Source organism: Chiloscyllium plagiosum, chromosome 3 (assembly GCF_004010195.1).
Source record: "Chiloscyllium plagiosum isolate BGI_BamShark_2017 chromosome 3, ASM401019v2, whole genome shotgun sequence".
Classification (NCBI taxonomy): domain Eukaryota; kingdom Metazoa; phylum Chordata; class Chondrichthyes; order Orectolobiformes; family Hemiscylliidae; genus Chiloscyllium; species Chiloscyllium plagiosum.
This window is the reverse complement of record NC_057712.1, coordinates 129,813,569-129,830,986: the sequence shown is the minus strand read 5'-3', so window position 1 is coordinate 129,830,986 and position 17,418 is coordinate 129,813,569. Positions and strand designations below refer to the sequence as shown.

Here is a 17,418-nt window from a genome sequence, read left to right as displayed (position 1 = left end):
TATTTATCCTATCCATGCCCCTCATAATTTTGTAAACCTCTATAAGGTCACCCCTCGACCTCCGATGCTCCAGTGAAAACAATCTCAGCCTGTTTAGCCTCTCCCTATAGCTCAAATCCTCCAATCCTTGTAAATCTTTTCTGAACCCTTTCAACTTTCACAACATCTTTTCGATATGAAGGAGACCAGAATTGCACACAGTATTCCAACAGTGGCCTAACCAATGTCCTGTACAGCCGCAACATGACCTCCCAACTCCTGTACTCAATACTCTGACCAATAAAGGAAAGCATACCAAACACCTTCTTCACTATCCTATCTACCTGCGACTCCACTTTGAAGGAGCTATAAACCTGCGCTCCAAGGTCTCTTTGTTCAGCAACACTCCCCAGGACCTTACCATTAAGTGTATAAGTCCTGCTAAGATTTGCTTTCCCAAATGCAGCACCTTGCATTTATCTGAATTAAATTCCTTGTGGGCAAATTAGATAAGGAGTACAACATTCAGATGGCATGTGTTGAGGCCTGTTCGTCAAGTTGTTAGTCAATTAATTAGCATCGCAAATCCATATTGATTATTCCTGTCTCTGATTCTACTCTTGTCAGTAAAATTCTAATTTAAATCCTTCTCCCACCTCTAAAATGTTGGCTAAGTTGGAGGATAGAAAAGCTGTGTTACAGGAGGGAAGGAAGATAGGAAGTTAAAGGAGCCTTGGGCAGTAGAAGGATGGTGAGGGAAAGGAAGTTTTAAATTGTACTTTAAAGATACAACAAAGGAAAGGAGGGAGTAGACTAAAACCTTCTGATAAGATCTGCCTTTGAGATCCAGAGAGTTAATGGTACTGTAAAAAGTAAAGTCTTTTGACATTTGAGTAGTATTATTAGAATGTTGGTGATTCTTTCGATGTCCAAGTGTGCAGTGAAAGCATGTAAAACTTCTTGCTTCGGGAAACCAGCATTTTCTGAAGCCCTTTTAGCAATCTAAGCATTAAAATAGTGACCGCTGTTAAAGTGTTCACAGGGCAATTTGATGTGATAAATTATATATTATAAGCTGATGCAATTAACTGTAAACTGGTACAATAATTCATTTTAACCTAAACCACTGAAACACAGCAGGTGTACTTAGTTTTTGTCTTTAATTTTAATGAGAAATTGCTTTCTGCCTTGATGAATTGCTTATGAGCCACTGATTAGTGTCATTAGTAAACTGATGAGTCTTTCATTGTACAGCAATATTAGCTGTTCCATTTGGTAGTTATTGTGTGATTTTACTGTTTGAGCCTTAGGAGTTACAGGGAAAAGGTTGTGAAAACACATGGCTCACCTTGACTTTTGTCTGAATAAAACCATCTGGATTGGAAAATCTCCATTGTGACTTATTATGTTTTGACTATTATTCTGAGAGAAGAAAAGGACTGATCCATACCATATGCAGTGGGAGAGAATGTGAACTGTAGTGGATTCTAAAACACATTGAAGGCGAGTGTTTTGAAAGAATTTGCTTTTGATTGATCTTCTATGTGTGAAATCTTTCTCAAGGCTCTCATACATTTGTTGAATATTGACCAGAAAGAATTTCAAGGCTAGGTTGTGGTTGGGGATGGCTGACAGCCTGTGTACTGACATTTGTGTTTTTCTGGAGTCCGGCTGCAGTATGAGGTGATACTGGAATGGTATGAAGCATTGATTAGGCCGCAGCTAGAGGATTGTGAGCAGTTCTGGAATCCACATTGTAGGAGTGATGTGATAGCACTGGAGAGGATGCAGAGGAGATTTACCGGGGTGTTGCCTGGGCTAGAGAGTTTCAGTTATGAAGAGAGATTGGACAGACTGTCGTTTTTTTCCCTTGGAACAGAAGAAACTGAGGGGGTACATGATTGAGATGTATCGAGGGGCATAGACAGGCAAACATCCTTGTTGGAGGGATCACTGACTGGAGGGTTTAGATTTAAGGGAAAGAGCAGGAGGTTTAGAGGAGAGGAAAAACATTTTCACCCAGCGGCTGGTGACAATCTAGAACTCACTGCTTGTAAAGCCTCAAAATTTAGATGTGCACTTGGGATGCTCTTGGCCAGGTGCTGGAAAATGGGATTAGAATAGTCAGGTGGTTGTTTTTGACCAACTTTGATGCAATAGGCTGAAGGGCCTTTTTCCATGTTGTCAATCTCAGTGATTCTAGCCAACAGTATATTGTTGACAAAATAAAGCTCGTGAAATAAAATCAGCATGGACACAAAGTTGACCAAGTGACTGGAAATAGTGGGATGAACCATTGTTTTTTGGACTGGAGAAAGATAGATAGTGGGGATAGAATGGACATGGAGAAGATGTTTCCACTAGTAGGAGAGACTAGGACCCAGTCTCAGAGATTCGGGCACAGCCTCAGAGTGAAGGGATTACCCTTTAGAACCGAGATGAGGAGGAATTTCTTCACAGGTGGTGAATCTATAGAACTCTTCTGCAAAGGGCTGTGAAGGACAAGTCATTGAGTATATTTACTACAGAGATAGATAGGCTGTTGATTAGTTAGAGGAATAAGGGTTATAGAGAGAAGGCATGAGAAGGGGGTTGAGAAACATATCAACCAGGATCGAATAGTGGGGCAGAATTGATGAGTCAAATGGCCTAATTCTGTTCTGATATCTTATGATCTTCTGGTTCCCAGGACACAGTATGAGGCCACTGGGTTTTTTTTGATCTACATTAATGATCCTTACTTGGAAACGTAGGGCATAATTTCAAATCCTCAAAATATCCTCTGTTATGAGAAGGATAGTGATTCGATTTCAACAGGGCATAGGCTGATAGAATGACAGATGAAATTTGATAAAATATGAAGTGATAGATGTCAGTAAGAAGAATGAGAAGAAATAAAAAAAAGAATTCAAGTAAAACTGGTGCAGGAGTAGAAGAAAATGGGCACAAATTGTTGAAGGTGGCAGAGCCGGTTGTGAAACTACTTAAAAAGGTTCTTGGTATGTTGGACATTAATAAATGCAGGCATCAATGATGAAATGATGAGCCTTTTTAAAACAGTATAATCGCCAACTGAATTATAATGTCAAATGCTGTCTCCAACCTTTTTAGAAAATTTTCAAAGTGATTAGAAAGGCTGCAAAACAATTTCTAAGAAGAGCTAAGTGATCCCCACTGTCCAGTCAGATTGGAGAATCTGGACTGCTGTTGGCATTATCGAAGGCAGAGACTTCATAGAGAGTTTGGTGTTCAAAACCTTGAGGATTCTGTACAGAGTAAAGAGGTAGAACTGTTCCTGTTGACTAAAGGGTTAGGAACCAAAGCAGACAAATTCAAAGTCACTGGCAAAAGAACCAGAGATGAAGTGAGAGATTTCTTTAATGAACAGTTTAGGATCTGAATTGCCCTGTCCCTATGTGGTGGAAACAAACAAACTGCAGAAGCTGAAATCCAGAGCTGACAGGCAACTGAAACAAGGTTATACCTGAAACATTGACCTCTCCACCTCCTGATGCTGCCTGGTTTGCTGTGTTCTTCCAGCCTCCTGCCTGTCTACTCTGTGTATGGTGGAGGCAGATTTAATCATGCCTTCCAAAGGGAATTGGACTATTATGAGGAAAAGCCATACAGGGAAGTGAAGGAGTTGAGATGTTCCTGTTGAAAATTGGCCTGGCTATGCGACGCTGAATGACTTGCTGTGGTGTGACCATTCTAAGATTGTACAAGGGCTCTGTAAGCACTGAGATCTCTTTTCCACAAGATAAATGGTTTATTGTTGAGAGAATAAAACTGGATTAAGTTAAGAAATAATTATAATTCTCAAAGGAAAACTTGTAATTCTAGTAACACTTTTTTGTCATTTGAGCGGTAAAGCTGGAGGAGGATGGAATCTGTATTTATAAAGCTGAGTGAACCATACTCATAGTATCAAACAACAAAGACTCGAGCCCTTATCTCTATCGTCTGGTAATCATCAATGCCGCCAGAACACTTGCTGTAAGGTTCTCTGCTGCTCGCACCCTTAATTTTAAGCTATAAATGTATTGTTGTACCTCTTTTGATCTGCCAAGCACAAAACATCGCTGGACAATGGAATTATTCAACTTCACCCTGTACTACCCAGCTGTAGGGCAAGCCGAGCCACTCCCATCATGGTGCATCAGTTTATGTGGAGCAATTTAGTTTGAAAAAAGGTGGGATAAACTCAGATTATTTTCTTTAGAACAGAGAAGGCTAAGGAGGAACCTGATAGATGTGTATAAGATTATAAGGGGCTTGAACAGGGTGGATACAAAGCAGCTATTCCCCTTAGTTAAAGGGTCAATAATGAGAGGGCATAGTTTTTAAGTCAAAGTCTGGAGAGGGATTTTGAGGAAATGTTTTTCTCCCAGAAGGTGGTGGGAATCTGGAATGCACTATGTCAGAGAGTAGTAGAGGTGGGAAACCTCACAACCTTCAAGTACGTGGATGAGCATTGAAGTGTCATAACGTTCAAGGGTTTGGGTCAAGTGCTGGAAAGTGAGATGAGTATAGGTAGGTCAGCACATACTTGGTGGGCTGAAGGGTCTCTGCTGTATGACTCTGACTGTGGCACATTAGGCACCTTCCTCAATGCCTTTTGTGTAGAGCTTGGATCCTTGAATAGAAAAAAAAACTAAAGATGAAAATCAAAGGAATGTAGCACATAAACCTCCTTCCAGAATAATATCACATAAGTGTAATGCAGATCTGCACCACTTTAAGGGAATTGTGAAAACTACTTTCATAGTTTTTCTTATTCTTGCGTAATAATTCTGTCATATGTGCAAACTGGCTGTTTTACTCAAAACAAGAGTGGACAAAGTAAATTTACTCAGTTTGATTTATTTTGTCTTGGAATGAGCTCCTAGTCCTGCCTTCCCAATGTTAACGCCTGCCTTGTGCCTTGTAGGTGGTGAAAAGACTTGAGGAGTCGGGAGTTGAGTCACTTGCTGCGCAATACCCATTCTCTGGCCTGCTCTTGTAGCCGAAGAGGTAAGGTGCCACAAAATAGGAACGGTTGAAAGCATGAAATTAGATTGTTTAGAAACAAATGTCAGTCTCACAATATGGGGTCACTCTAATTTGTTAGAATCAGAGAATCCCTACAATACGGAAAGAGGCCATTCAGTCCATGGAGTCTGCATTAACCCACTGACAAGCATCCTTCCCAGACCCACCCCTGACCCTATCCCTGTAACCCCACATTTACCATGACTATTCCACCTAGCCTGCCCATCCTGGACTCCGTGGAGCAATTTAGCATGGCCAACCCACCTAACCTGCACAGGTTTGGACTATGGGAGGAAACCCACGCAGACACAGGAAGAACGTGCAAACTCCACGTAGACAGTCACTCAAGGCTGGAATTGAACCCAGGTCCCTTGCATTGTGCTAACCGCTGTGCCACTATGCCACCCCAATTGCCTTCAGAAGTTTGTTTTGAGCTGCTTACTTTAACCCTACATCCAGTGTGTGATGGAGTTACAGCCCACCGTGAAAGAGTGTGTTCCAGGATTTACATAGCAACAGTGAAGGAAAAGCAACATAATTCCACGTTAGAATGGCAAAGAGAGGAGAAAGAATCTGACAAGCATGTTCCTTGGCAGCTGCTTTCTGTATCTTTCTTGGCGATAGATGTCATTGTTGAGACTAGTGCTGTTGAGCAAGCCATGCAAGTTATTGCAGTGCTGCTTTTAAGTGGTACTGAGTGCCCACTGGAGAGGGTGTGATTGTTGAAGGTGGTTGTTGTGTTGTTGGAGCTGTACTCATCTAGGCAATGGCAAGTATTCCATTACACTCCTGTATTGTATTGTATAAATGTGTAATAACTAGGGAGTCAGGAGTTGAGTCACTCACCACAGAATACCTCAGCTGTGATCTGTTCTTATAGCCACAATATACTGTGATCCCACTATAACATGGTTGACAGAGATTGTATCTTGAAACAGCACTTATAGATGGGTTAGTGCTACTTAAGAGCATTGTTTCTTGCTATCCATAAATTCACCTGCACCTCAATAATAAATATATAAGTCATTAATTTTGGGAATGCAGAACATGAATAACTTCTTGAATTAAAGAGTATGTATCTTTATGCAACATCATCTTGTACTCCTGTATCAATTGCTTTAGTCCTAGCAGTGATATGGGAGATTTTGTAAGATTTAATATAGAAGTGCTTGTACTTGAAAGGAAAGACAACCTTTCAATCAATCCCTATATTTCAAGACTAGATTTTAGAGTCACCATTTTGAGCCACTTTGTTCTGGTCTGCAAGCTCATCGTGTTAAACATAACTTCACGGTTTACCTGACACTTCATGTTTACTTAATGCTCTCCTTCTGTAGTCAGCATTCTAACAATCACAAACAATTCCTCAGCTTTAAACTTGACAATGCCAATCTGTTCAATGGTGTAGAGTGATTTGTTGGTATCGTTATCTGACATCCCTTCAGCAGCTAGCTTCTAAGCTTGCTTTGCTTCTTTTTAGCTAAGCCCTTGTGAGTAAAGTGATGCAGCATCTTGCAGTTCAACACTGATTTCCACATGCTGGACATGCTTTCTTGTCTTTGGTCTGATGTCCTCTACAATATTGACATCCTGCTCTTGGCCCTGATCTTCCATTGGTCCTTGGGCAAATATGTCTTCCTTTTTTTCCCCAATGCTTTGTTCTCCTTCAGCCTGGATTGGTTCTCAGCATAATGTAAAGCCTCCACCTTCACCAATTAATCCATTCAGCTGATTATTGACAGCCCCCAAACTCCTGCGCTTTTCTTCAATGTCCATTTCTACTCCTTCAGTAGTTGTGCTGTTCTATCAGGACCACATATGCCTAAGAGAATCCTGCCTCGGATGAGATCATCTTTCAATTGCCCAAACTCGCAAGATTCAGCTTGATGTGTCAGTGCTGTCACATACTGACCAATAGTCTCCCCCTCTCGTGAGCTCTGATGTTGAACTCATACAGTGCATATAAGATTCAAGATGTCTTCAAAGCCTTCAAATGCTCAGCTTCCGAGATCTAGCTTGGAGCATTTTATTTCACAGTATTTTTATTCAATCTATAGCTATTTCATATTTTTACAGCAGAGTGGAACAAATTCCAATTCTGTTTCATACCTCATTTCATTTCTACAGCATCTGGGACTGTAACATTTACAGTCTTTCTAACTCCCCCAGTAATTCAAATTTGCAGACTACGGTTTAATTTTTTTTGCAATAGCTGACTTTCGTACAGCTCTGAAATTTCACTCAATCTCAGTCCCCTTTTCTGATGCTGCTTTTCATGTAAATTGTTTAATGGTTGCCTCTAATCAAATTGAAAGCACTTACAGCAGAGGTAGAGATCACATGATTCTAATAACATTAAATTCTAACAGGACTAGATGGGGTAAATACAGAAGGGATATTCCCAGGGAGTCCAGGGAGTCCAGGACTGGTGGTCACAATCTGTGGGAACAGGGTAAACCAATCGGGACTGAAAAAAGGAGAAATGTCTTCACTAAGAGAGTGTGTGGCGTTCTCTGCCACAGAAAGCATTTGAGGCCAAAACATTAAATATTTTCAGGAAGGAATTAGATATAGTTCTTAAATCTGGAGGGATTAGAGTGTATGCAGGAGAAAGCAGGATCAAAATACTGGGCTGGATAACAATCATGATCATATTGTATGGCACAGCATACTCAAAGGGCCAGATGATCTACTCCTGCCAATATTTTTAATGTTTTATCTCCTAAATAAGCAAGTTTGCTCACTCGGTACAAATGCATTTCTCCAAACACATTGGTTTTGACCTGGTTCACACTTGAAAATTCATCTGATGTCCATCAGACTCTTTTTATGTTTCATCATAATGTCTGTGTTATTTCTATGTTGTTTTCTTTAACCAAGAGTGAACATTCTCAGTGTGGATTAGTAAGTAGCACAAATTCAATTTATTTGCAGATTTCAAACAGAGTTACTTAGCAGAGAGACTGATGATAACATACAATTACAAAATAGTTTCCTTAGTTGAGTATCGTGCTTCTTTGCTCCTGGACATGTGCTGTTGTAACAGTCCTTAACTCATTAGTATACTCAGCTTTTAAAACAGAAACAGAAAAATCAATTTCATACATCATCCAAGGAGCTCTGGCTTTGGTCTTCCGACAGTTTTGCCCTTGCTGGAACTTATGTAACTTGCATGTGAAGCATCTCTTCCTTACAGGTCACTGTCACTGTTCCATTGCAGTTCTTCCTGTCAGTCTTTGAATTATTTTAGCTGACTAGATGTGTTCTAATTATTATTGAAAGTAGCCCTCTTCCAATCTATGCAGTACACTTTATATAATTCATTACTTTTCTCTCTATTACCAACTCAAACTTTATATGATGATCACCTTGACAAAAATGTTCCTTCATAGACAATTGATCTACTATTCTAATATTTGGTAATTAAAATGCCCCAAAATCCCCAAGCTCATCTGTGATTTCCCTTCTGATTTGTTTCCCTATTGGTCCCTTACTAGTTGGATGCCTATAGTTCATCTCAAGTAGTCACAGAAATGTATAGCATGAAAACAAACCCTTCGGTCCAACTCGTCCATGCTGACCAGATATCCTAACCTAATCTAACCTAAGCCCGGCCCATATCCCTCCAAACCCTTCCTACTCATATACCCATCCAGATGCCTTTTAAATGTTGCAATTGTACCACTTCCTCCATACACGCACCACCCTCTGCGTGAAAAAGTTGCCCCTCAGGTCCCTTTTATATCTTTCCCTCTCACCCTAAACCTGTGCCCTGTAGTTCTGGACTCCCCCCACCCCAGGGAAAATACTTTGTCTATTTACCCTATCCATGCCCCTCATGGTTTTATAAACCTCTATAAGGTCACCCCTCAGGCTCTGACGCTCCAGGGAAAACAGTCCCAGCCTATTCAGCCTCTCCCAATAGCTCGTGTAACACCATTGTAATTCTCAACTTTAACCAAATGGATTCTGTCCTTACTCCTTAAAAACACCCTCCCTTTTCAATGCTACAGTGTCTTCCCTAAACAGTCCTGTCACCCCAGTTCTCTTTTATTCCCTTTTCTGAACACTTTCTAGACTTGAATATTAAGTACCCAGTTCTGATCACTTTAAGCCATTATTCACACAGAGGTATTTAAGTTTGTAGTTCACCAGATTCATGTATGTTGATATATCTGCATAATTTAAGAAATGAACAAAAATGCAACAATACCAATGTTCTCGGTATGGTGTTCACTAAAAGTGTCTGCCACATCGAGTGGCTGAAGGTTTGTTTGGCGTCAGCTCTTTTAAAACTGATAGGCTGTCCAGCCTGTACAGGTTAGTGCCCAATTAGTGTGTCATTGATCCGTTACACAGTTTTCCAAATGTTTCAATGGACCACGGATTATAACCTTTTATTTCTAATGTTCAAAGTATTGAAATCTAATAATTAACCAATTAAATGCAGAAATATAGGTCAACCCTATTTTTAAAAGCCCTAGCTCACAAATATCATCATTCAGTTGATTTGAGATCTGGATAATATGTTATTTCCTCCTGCGCCACAAATGATTAAAATGATTGTTGGCACAGTTAAACACACTTTTTACCCAGAGAGAAAAAAACATTCAAATTCATTACTCACTGTCACTTTGTAGAAAGTATTTTGAATGCCAGCATTTCTTATTTTCAGAAATAGCATGAATTGCATGGAGTTGACTTCACCTATTATTTACTGTGTGTCTGTCATGAGACCCTCTCCTGACCCGAGGACCTAAAGCTGTTAGAAAAAGTTATCTGTAGCATTTCAGGCTACTCTAAAGGTAAGCTTGATGCTACGCCTGGACTTTCTGCAGTTTCTAAACTTCAAAAGGGAAGATGAAGTAAGGAAATATTTTGTTTTTGGACAGCATTGTTTTGGGTAATTTGATGTTTTAGTTTTGATCTAAAAAGGCTGACTTGAACATGTGAAGTTTCTGCCTTGTTCCTACTTACACAAAATTGTTGAATTACATTCCTGTTACCTTGAAATGTAAGTAGACATTCTTTGCAATGTTGAGCTGTACATCAACAGAAAAATACTCCACTAACAAGTATCAAACCTAACACACAAAGATGGGTGTGGATGCTGGTCATTTCAACCTCAGATATTGCTGCAAGTGTTTCTTGGGACAATGTCATAGGTTCAGTCATTTTCAGCTGTTTGGTCAACGACTGTCTCTCCATTATGAGTTCAAAACGTGGTATGCTTGTAGATTATTGTGATTCCATTTTCACTTCCTCAAACACTGAAGTGTGTGCAACAAGATCTGACCAACATTTAGGCTTGGGCAACATCAGCTTTTTACTCGTCAACAATCTATAATCTCATGGTTAAGCATTTTCCTCACTCTACCATTATATCAATGAGGAATACATAATGTTACTATCCCTGTAGAGACCAGTAACCTTTTAAAAATAATTTAATTCTCAGTGACTGATTTAAAACATCATGCAACAATGTTTCAGGATTTAAGATATTTCGTATAACAAACAAAATAAAATCAACATTACCAATACTCAAAATTACAGAGAAGACATCCCCTATTCGAGTTTTAACATACTCAAAAACCCTACGCTTTGGTTCTACCTTAAAGCATATTCACAGTCTTTTTATAGGAGCTGGTCCATATTAACTCCCAGTTTTGAATGTGCTCACTTCTCTCTGCTTCCCCAAGTTGTATTACCCATTGACCTTCAAATGTCCAGGCCCCTTCGCACTTTTGAGCCCAACATGGACAGAGCTAAGTTATTGAGGGTGACTGTCCTTGATTTTGGCCGACTGTGGTATAAAGGGTCCCAACAAAATTATGAGCTAGTGGGAATTGGGAAAAATTGCTGATTGGAATCATACCTAACATGAATTCGGGGCGGCACGGTGGCTCAGTAGTTAGCACTGCTGCCTCACAGTGCCAGAGACCTGGGTTCGATTCAGCTTTGGGCGACTGTGTGGAGTTTGCACATTCTCCCCGTGTCTGTGTGGGTTTCTTCCGGGTGCTCTGGTCTCCTCCCACAATCCAAAGATGTGCAGGTTAGTGAATTGGCCATTCTAAATTGTCCATCGTGTTCAGGGATGGGTAGGTTAGATGCATTAGTCAGTGGTAAATGTAGAGTAATAGGGTAGGGGAATGGGTCTGGGTGGGTTACTGTTTGGAGGGTCGGTGTAGATTTGTTGGACCAAATGGCCTGTTTCCACACTGTAGGGACTCGATTCTATAAGATGCTCGTGGTTGTTGGAGACCAATCATCTCAGTTCCAGGACATCTCTGCAGGAGGTCCTTGGAGTAATGCTCTAGGCCCAACCAACTTCAGCTGTTTCATCAATGACTTTCATTCCATCACAAAGAATGAGGATATTCACCTATCGCAATGTTCAGTCCCACTTGGTGGCATGTTTGCCCAGTGGTTAGCACTGCTGTCTCACAGCATCAGGAACCCAGATTCAATTCCACCCTCAGGCAACTGTCTGTTTGGTGTTTTTGCATTCTCTCTGTGTCTGTGTAGTTTTTCTCCGTGTACTCTGGTTTCCTCCCACAGTCCAAAAATGCGCAGATTAGGGTGAATTAGCCATGCTAAATTACCCATAGTGTCCAGGGATGTGCAGGCTAGGTGGATAAGCCATGGGAAACGCAGAGTTATAGCGATTGGGTAGGGAGGATAAGGCTGGGTAGGATGCTCTTCAGCGTGAACTCGATGGGCTGAATAGCCTGCTTCCACACTGTCGAGATTGCATAATTTGTGATTACTGAAATTCAGAAGCTGTTCCTGTCCATATGCAGCAAGACCTGAACAACATTCGAGCAACAAAGTATCTGAAGTACACTCAATGTGCCCCTCACATAGTGATCTGCCTGGTATCAGGAGTATGTCACAAGTCAGAGGTACGAAAGCAGCAAATTGCTGCTCTGGGACTAGATCTTCTAAAATCTCAAGCAGAATCAGCAAATTGCTTGTTCTTCTGCTGTATTTTCTATGAAAATCTGTGCTGCCTGCCTTAGGTTATTATTTAGAGGTGTTTCTGAGTCCCTTCGTTCTGTAACTGGATATAAAAGATGAGTTGTATTCACCAAAGTGACTTGCAGTTCCAGTATCCAATGAGTTAATGCAGAAAGATATCAAAGAAATAACTTCTCTTCCCAAGAAGTGCCAGGGTTAGATTACATACACTGTGTCCAAATTCTGCTGAACAGCACACTATCCAGATTCTGATGTGTTAAGATCCATTTCACATGAAAGTGGGAATTTGGCTTCTTTGTGAATGTGTACTTTGTGAGCAATATTTCAGTTTAACTCCATAATTTGGTCACTTTCAAGCTTTAAGAAAGAGTAATTTTCACTTGCTAGAAAGCTGCTGTCTGCTGGCTCACAGTCTTTACAGTCTCTACAGAACACGATGAGTGCTGACCTGTTATTTGATTATAAATGCCATCTCAGTGAAGTCAAGTACTGACGACACTAAAGCATAACAGCATTTGGCTGGCCCAAGCCATTAGCCTCAGGCTATAGGGACATGTGTCAAGGGTGGCACAATGATGCCACTTGGCTAGTAATCCAGAGGCATGGGCTAACGTTTGGGAAGCATGGTTTCAAATCCAATCCCAGCAACTGGTGAAATTCAAATTCAATTAATTGAAAACTTGTTTCGGTAGTGATAATTGTCAGAAAAACCCATCTGGTTTGCTGACACCGTGGCCTATGTGTGATAGCAGATCTGCAGCAATGTGGTACACTGTTAACTTCCCTCTGAGATGGCCTAGTAAGCTATTGAGTTTGGGACCAAGTAGGAAATGCTGGCTTTGCCACTAATGCTCCTGTGCCATCAGAAAAAAACAAACAAAAAGCTTTACAGCAAGATTGTCCAATCTTTCCACACTTCAGTTTTTCTCTCACTCGATGGGACAGTGAAAGATAAAATTTGGTACAAGAATAAAAATGAATAAATCAATAATATAAACGGGTAATAGAAATAGCCATTAAAATCAGGAGAGCCAACATCATTTATTCCCCTGCCCCCTCACCCCAGTTACATGGTTGCTTGTCTTTTCAATTTTAGCAGCAAACCTGGGAAGAGTAACGGAATAGGCCCCAAGTCCTGGTCACCAGGGAAGTGGTTGGGGACCAGAAACAAGCTCAGGAGTTGGCTTTTAATACTGGCCTTGGCTTGCCTCTGGTACTGAGCATTGCAAGCTGGCCTTAGCAGAATTCATACAAATATGGGAGTCAAATAAGGAGCAGGTATAGGCTATTCAACCCTATACGTTCATCCTGTCTCTCCCACATGTTGTCTTTCCCTCCTACAACGTGCATGTAACGTGGACAAAATGGACAGTGAGGAAGAGATATGAGGACATGTTCCTCTTTGACTGGCTTAATCCTGCTTCTGGATCAGTGGTGCTGGAAGAGCACAGCAATTCAGGCAGTATCCGAGGACAGGCAAAATTGCTGTGCTCTTCCAGCACCACTGATCCAGAATCTGGTTTCCAGCATCTGCAGTCATTGTTTTTATCTCGTTAATCCTGCTTCTGTCCATGTGCTCAGCAATTAGCATTACAATAATGGCAAGCAGCAGGTACTGGAGGATTTGAGCTATCGGGAGAGGCTGAACAGGCTGGGGCTGTTTTCCCTGGAGTGTCAGAGGCTGAGAAGTGACCTTATAGAGGTTTACAAAATTATGATGGGCATGAACAGAATAAATAGACAAAGTCTCATCCCTGGGGTGGGGGAGTCCAGAATTAGAGGGCATAGGTTTAGGGTGAGAGGGGAAAGAAATAAAAGAGACCTAAGGGGCAACTTTTTCACACAAAGGGTGGTACGTGTATGGAATGAGCTGCCAGAGGAAGTGGTGGAGGCTGGTACAATTGCAACATTTAAGAGGCATTTGGATGGGTATATGAATAGGAAGGGTTTGGAGGGATATGGGCCGGGTTCTGGCAGATGTGACTAGATTGGGTTGGGATATCTGGTCGGCATGGACGGGTTGGACCGAAACGTCTGTTTCCATGCTGTACATCTCTATAACTCGATAACTCTATAAATGTGCCTATCCGCAGCCCATTCTGTGTGGTGACAAAATGGGGTTGGTTATTATCAGTGTACATCTGCAAATTAATGCTGTGTTTTTGGATAATTTCACTGAGTGGAGGCATATAGATATGATGTTGGAGGGAGCCATGCCTAGGTGCTAGCAGGACAATGGAAGTCCCAATACCTATGTGGAAGAGAAGCCTTTGGAGTGCTATTCTGGCTATGATTCAATATCAGGCCTTTTTGAAGAAGAGGGAAGTTTGAGGTAGGATAGCAGCTTTCTAGCATATGCATCAAGACCTAAAGAGAAATAGATTTAAAGGAGAGAAGTATAACACCTGCAGAGAGAGACTAACGTGGAGACAAGGAAGGAAAGTTGGCTAGTGAGGAGTGTAGATGGAACAGGATAGAGGGAGTGGACAGTGGGTGACAAGGACCAGATGGATTCAGGGAAGGAATGAGGAGAGATTACAGAGAAATGACAGATGATGTGAGTTCAGAGATGGAGTGTAGAGCCCATTAAAGGACATTTGGCCAAATGGGCCAGTGGAAGGGAGGGATGTGACAGGGAGCTGCTTCTGTTGTCTTGATCTTGGTAACAAAGAATTCTATGAGTACTACACACTTTTTTTATTGGCAAAAGGAGACTGGGATAGAGAGGTTGGAAAGGTGTATTGCAGAGGAGAGAAGAAGGTGATGGTTATCTTAGCAATCCAGGATGAACCTGGAATAGTAAGTAATCTTAGCAGAACAAGCTGGAAAATGTCCTGCAGCCCTGCTTTCCTGCTTCCTTCTCTCTTCGCACCCCTCCTTCACTTTCCTCGCACCCTTCCTTTGCTCTGCCCGCATCCCTCCTTCGTTCTCCCAGCACCCCTCCTTTGCTCTCCCCTCCTCTTCATCCCATTTTACCCCATCATACCTGCTGCTTCCCCTTCCCTGCTCACTCACATTCCTCTTGTCCTTCCACCAGCTGCTCCTCCTCAGCTTTGCTCTCCCTCTGCTCTCTGTATCCCCCTTCCATGGCTGTGAGCCTCATGCCAGATACGTGACACATGAGGGCAGCTGTCCTCTTTAAGCTCAACGTTTGTGAGTTTTAAGCTGCAGATGTACCCAGCTGTCTTTTCCAGGAGGAGTGGCCTAGCTTTAAAAATTACAGTCCCATACGTAACTTGTCCTGCCCAAAATGATCAACGCATGCCTGTCATTGATTGTGTTACTAAGTCAGCACCAGTAATTTTAATGTGCTGTACATTCCTGATGTTTAATTGTTCTGCACTGTTACAATACTGCATACAGCACGGGGCTATACGGAACTCTCCTCACTTGAGTGTGAGAGGAGGTATTTGTTGCACCTACTTTGGAAGAAGGAGGAGGTAAGGTTTGGAGATTGCAATAAGTGGTGTACAAAAACACAATAACTGGCTGTACCTAGTATTTGAATTTGATAACCAATGCAGTGCCTAAATTAGCAACTAAAAAATCTTTGTAAGTTGTATGAACAGTGACGGAAATAATTCTACGACTGGGGATTGTATTTCTCTCCCAGTGGAAATGGCAGTAAAAAAAATTGGAAAAAACGTCCGTTTTAGGGAACTCATTTCTCAGGATTATTCAGCAATAATGTTTTAAAATCTTATTTGGCAAGAATTTTCTGTCCCTGGAAAAGTTGTTGATGTATAATCTGGAATCTTTGTTTTGCTTGTGTAAAGATGTCTACTGTTTCTGATGTGTTAGACTAGTAAACTGAATGTGGATGTGTGAGGCAGGAAAATAAAGCAGTAGGATGTAATTTGTCCACATTTGAGTAGCAAGTCATTCTACATCATAGCAAATGAACTTCTGAATTTAAGGATTTTTTTAAAATGGTAGAACTCTCTGTAATTAGCTAGGAGTCTGTAAACATTTTCTAACAAAATGTCAAAGGCTCTGATAACCCCTGGCATGGTATAGTTTCCACTTAGCTATGTCACTTTTTTTGGTAAACGTGTTTATTATTTTTCTTAGTAGCTGTAAGTAAACTTGGTCAATAAATCAGTCCCAGAGTAATTTCCCAAGGTTTCAGTGGATCCATTAAATTCCGAGGTTGGAATACAGAGGGACAGCTGCTCGGATTCTTGTTTGTTCAGAAGAATGTTTGGTTGGGGGGTGGGGGGGGGGGGGGATGTGCGGTAGAGGTGAGTGGTGTGGAGAGTCTTTATTAAATATAAACTTTGGGTATGAAGCACTGTGTATGTATGTGATCAGCCTGTTTGCCTGCCTTCAGTTTTGGCTGAGTTTGTTTTTACTGCACTTTTCATTCTCTAGCTCTTTCTACACAGACATCTTGGACCTTCTCAACATCATACCTCTCTGAATATCAGTCCCTCCCAATAAAACTCCTCCACTAATTCTTTTTCTTTCTTAGCTCACTCTTCATATGCACGCAGACTGAAGCACTCTTGTACTTTGCATATTTTCTTACTCTGTGTGTTACCCCACCCCATGTGATTTTTTTTTGAGTGTCCCTATTATTTTTGTGCGTTCACCTTTTGCATGTATGCACATGTGGAGTATTATGGCAAAAGTGCCTTTTCTTTAGAATTGGTGGCGTCTTAGAACTGGACACTAGCAATGCTTCTCAAGATGGAACAGATGGGAATCTTGTAATCAACTGGGACCTTGAGGCAAGACATTCGGAGTGAGATAGCAGCTGCAGGTGGCCAAAATCAGCTGTGAATTCCATTGGGAAATAGTGCACATTCCTGAACTGTGGGGGTGGGAAATAAGAGTAAAATGGATTCACCAGCTCATTTTTGGCCTGCATTAGACCAAAGTAGTTTGATGAATGAGAGTCAAGGCACACTGCACTCCTATTTACTTGCGCCTTCTTTCTCTCAGAGCGCTGGAATTTGTTACATCCCCGTTGTAACCCATACATCGTCTTCTCTCCCCTACCCTCCTCCCTCTGCTTCCCTTCCCCACACGCCTCTATATCTGCCCCTGCATATGTCTTGATTCCAGCACCCCAAATTTTCCTTACCTGGCCCTTAACAATGTGAAAAAGTGGTACATGTAGCCATCTGTCACAGTTTGAGAGAGATGAGCTATCCTGGCACTGCCTACGTGAATCCGAGGTGCACTGTTAGAGTTATAGAGGTGTACAGCATGGAAACAGACCCTTCGGTCCAACCCGTCCATGCCGACCAGATATCCCAACCCAGCCTAGTCCCACCTGCCAGCACCCGGCCCATATCCCTCCAAAACCTTCCTATTCATATACCCATCCAAATGCCTTTGAAATGTTGCAATTGTACCAGCCTCCACCATTTCGTCTGGCAGCTCATTCCACACACGTACCACCCTCTGTGTGAAAAAGTTGCTTTT

At 41.6% G+C, this 17,418-nt stretch overlaps 1 protein-coding gene across 5 annotated transcripts in view; it reads left to right on the top strand.

Annotated features, from left to right (window-relative positions):
* The window catches only part of disp1 (dispatched homolog 1 (Drosophila)), a 366,584-nt gene that overhangs the window by 177,186 nt on the left and 171,980 nt on the right, over window positions 1-17,418 (top strand). For 4 of the 5 annotated variants that reach the window (XM_043687321.1, XM_043687317.1, XM_043687322.1 and 1 more), the window contains one exon: window positions 4,910-4,992. The gene's annotated coding sequence lies outside the window, so the exon portion shown is untranslated. Of the gene's footprint in view, window positions 1-4,909; window positions 4,993-9,685; window positions 9,816-17,418 lie in introns of all 5 variants that reach the window. The other variant, XM_043687316.1, reaches the window with a different exon arrangement.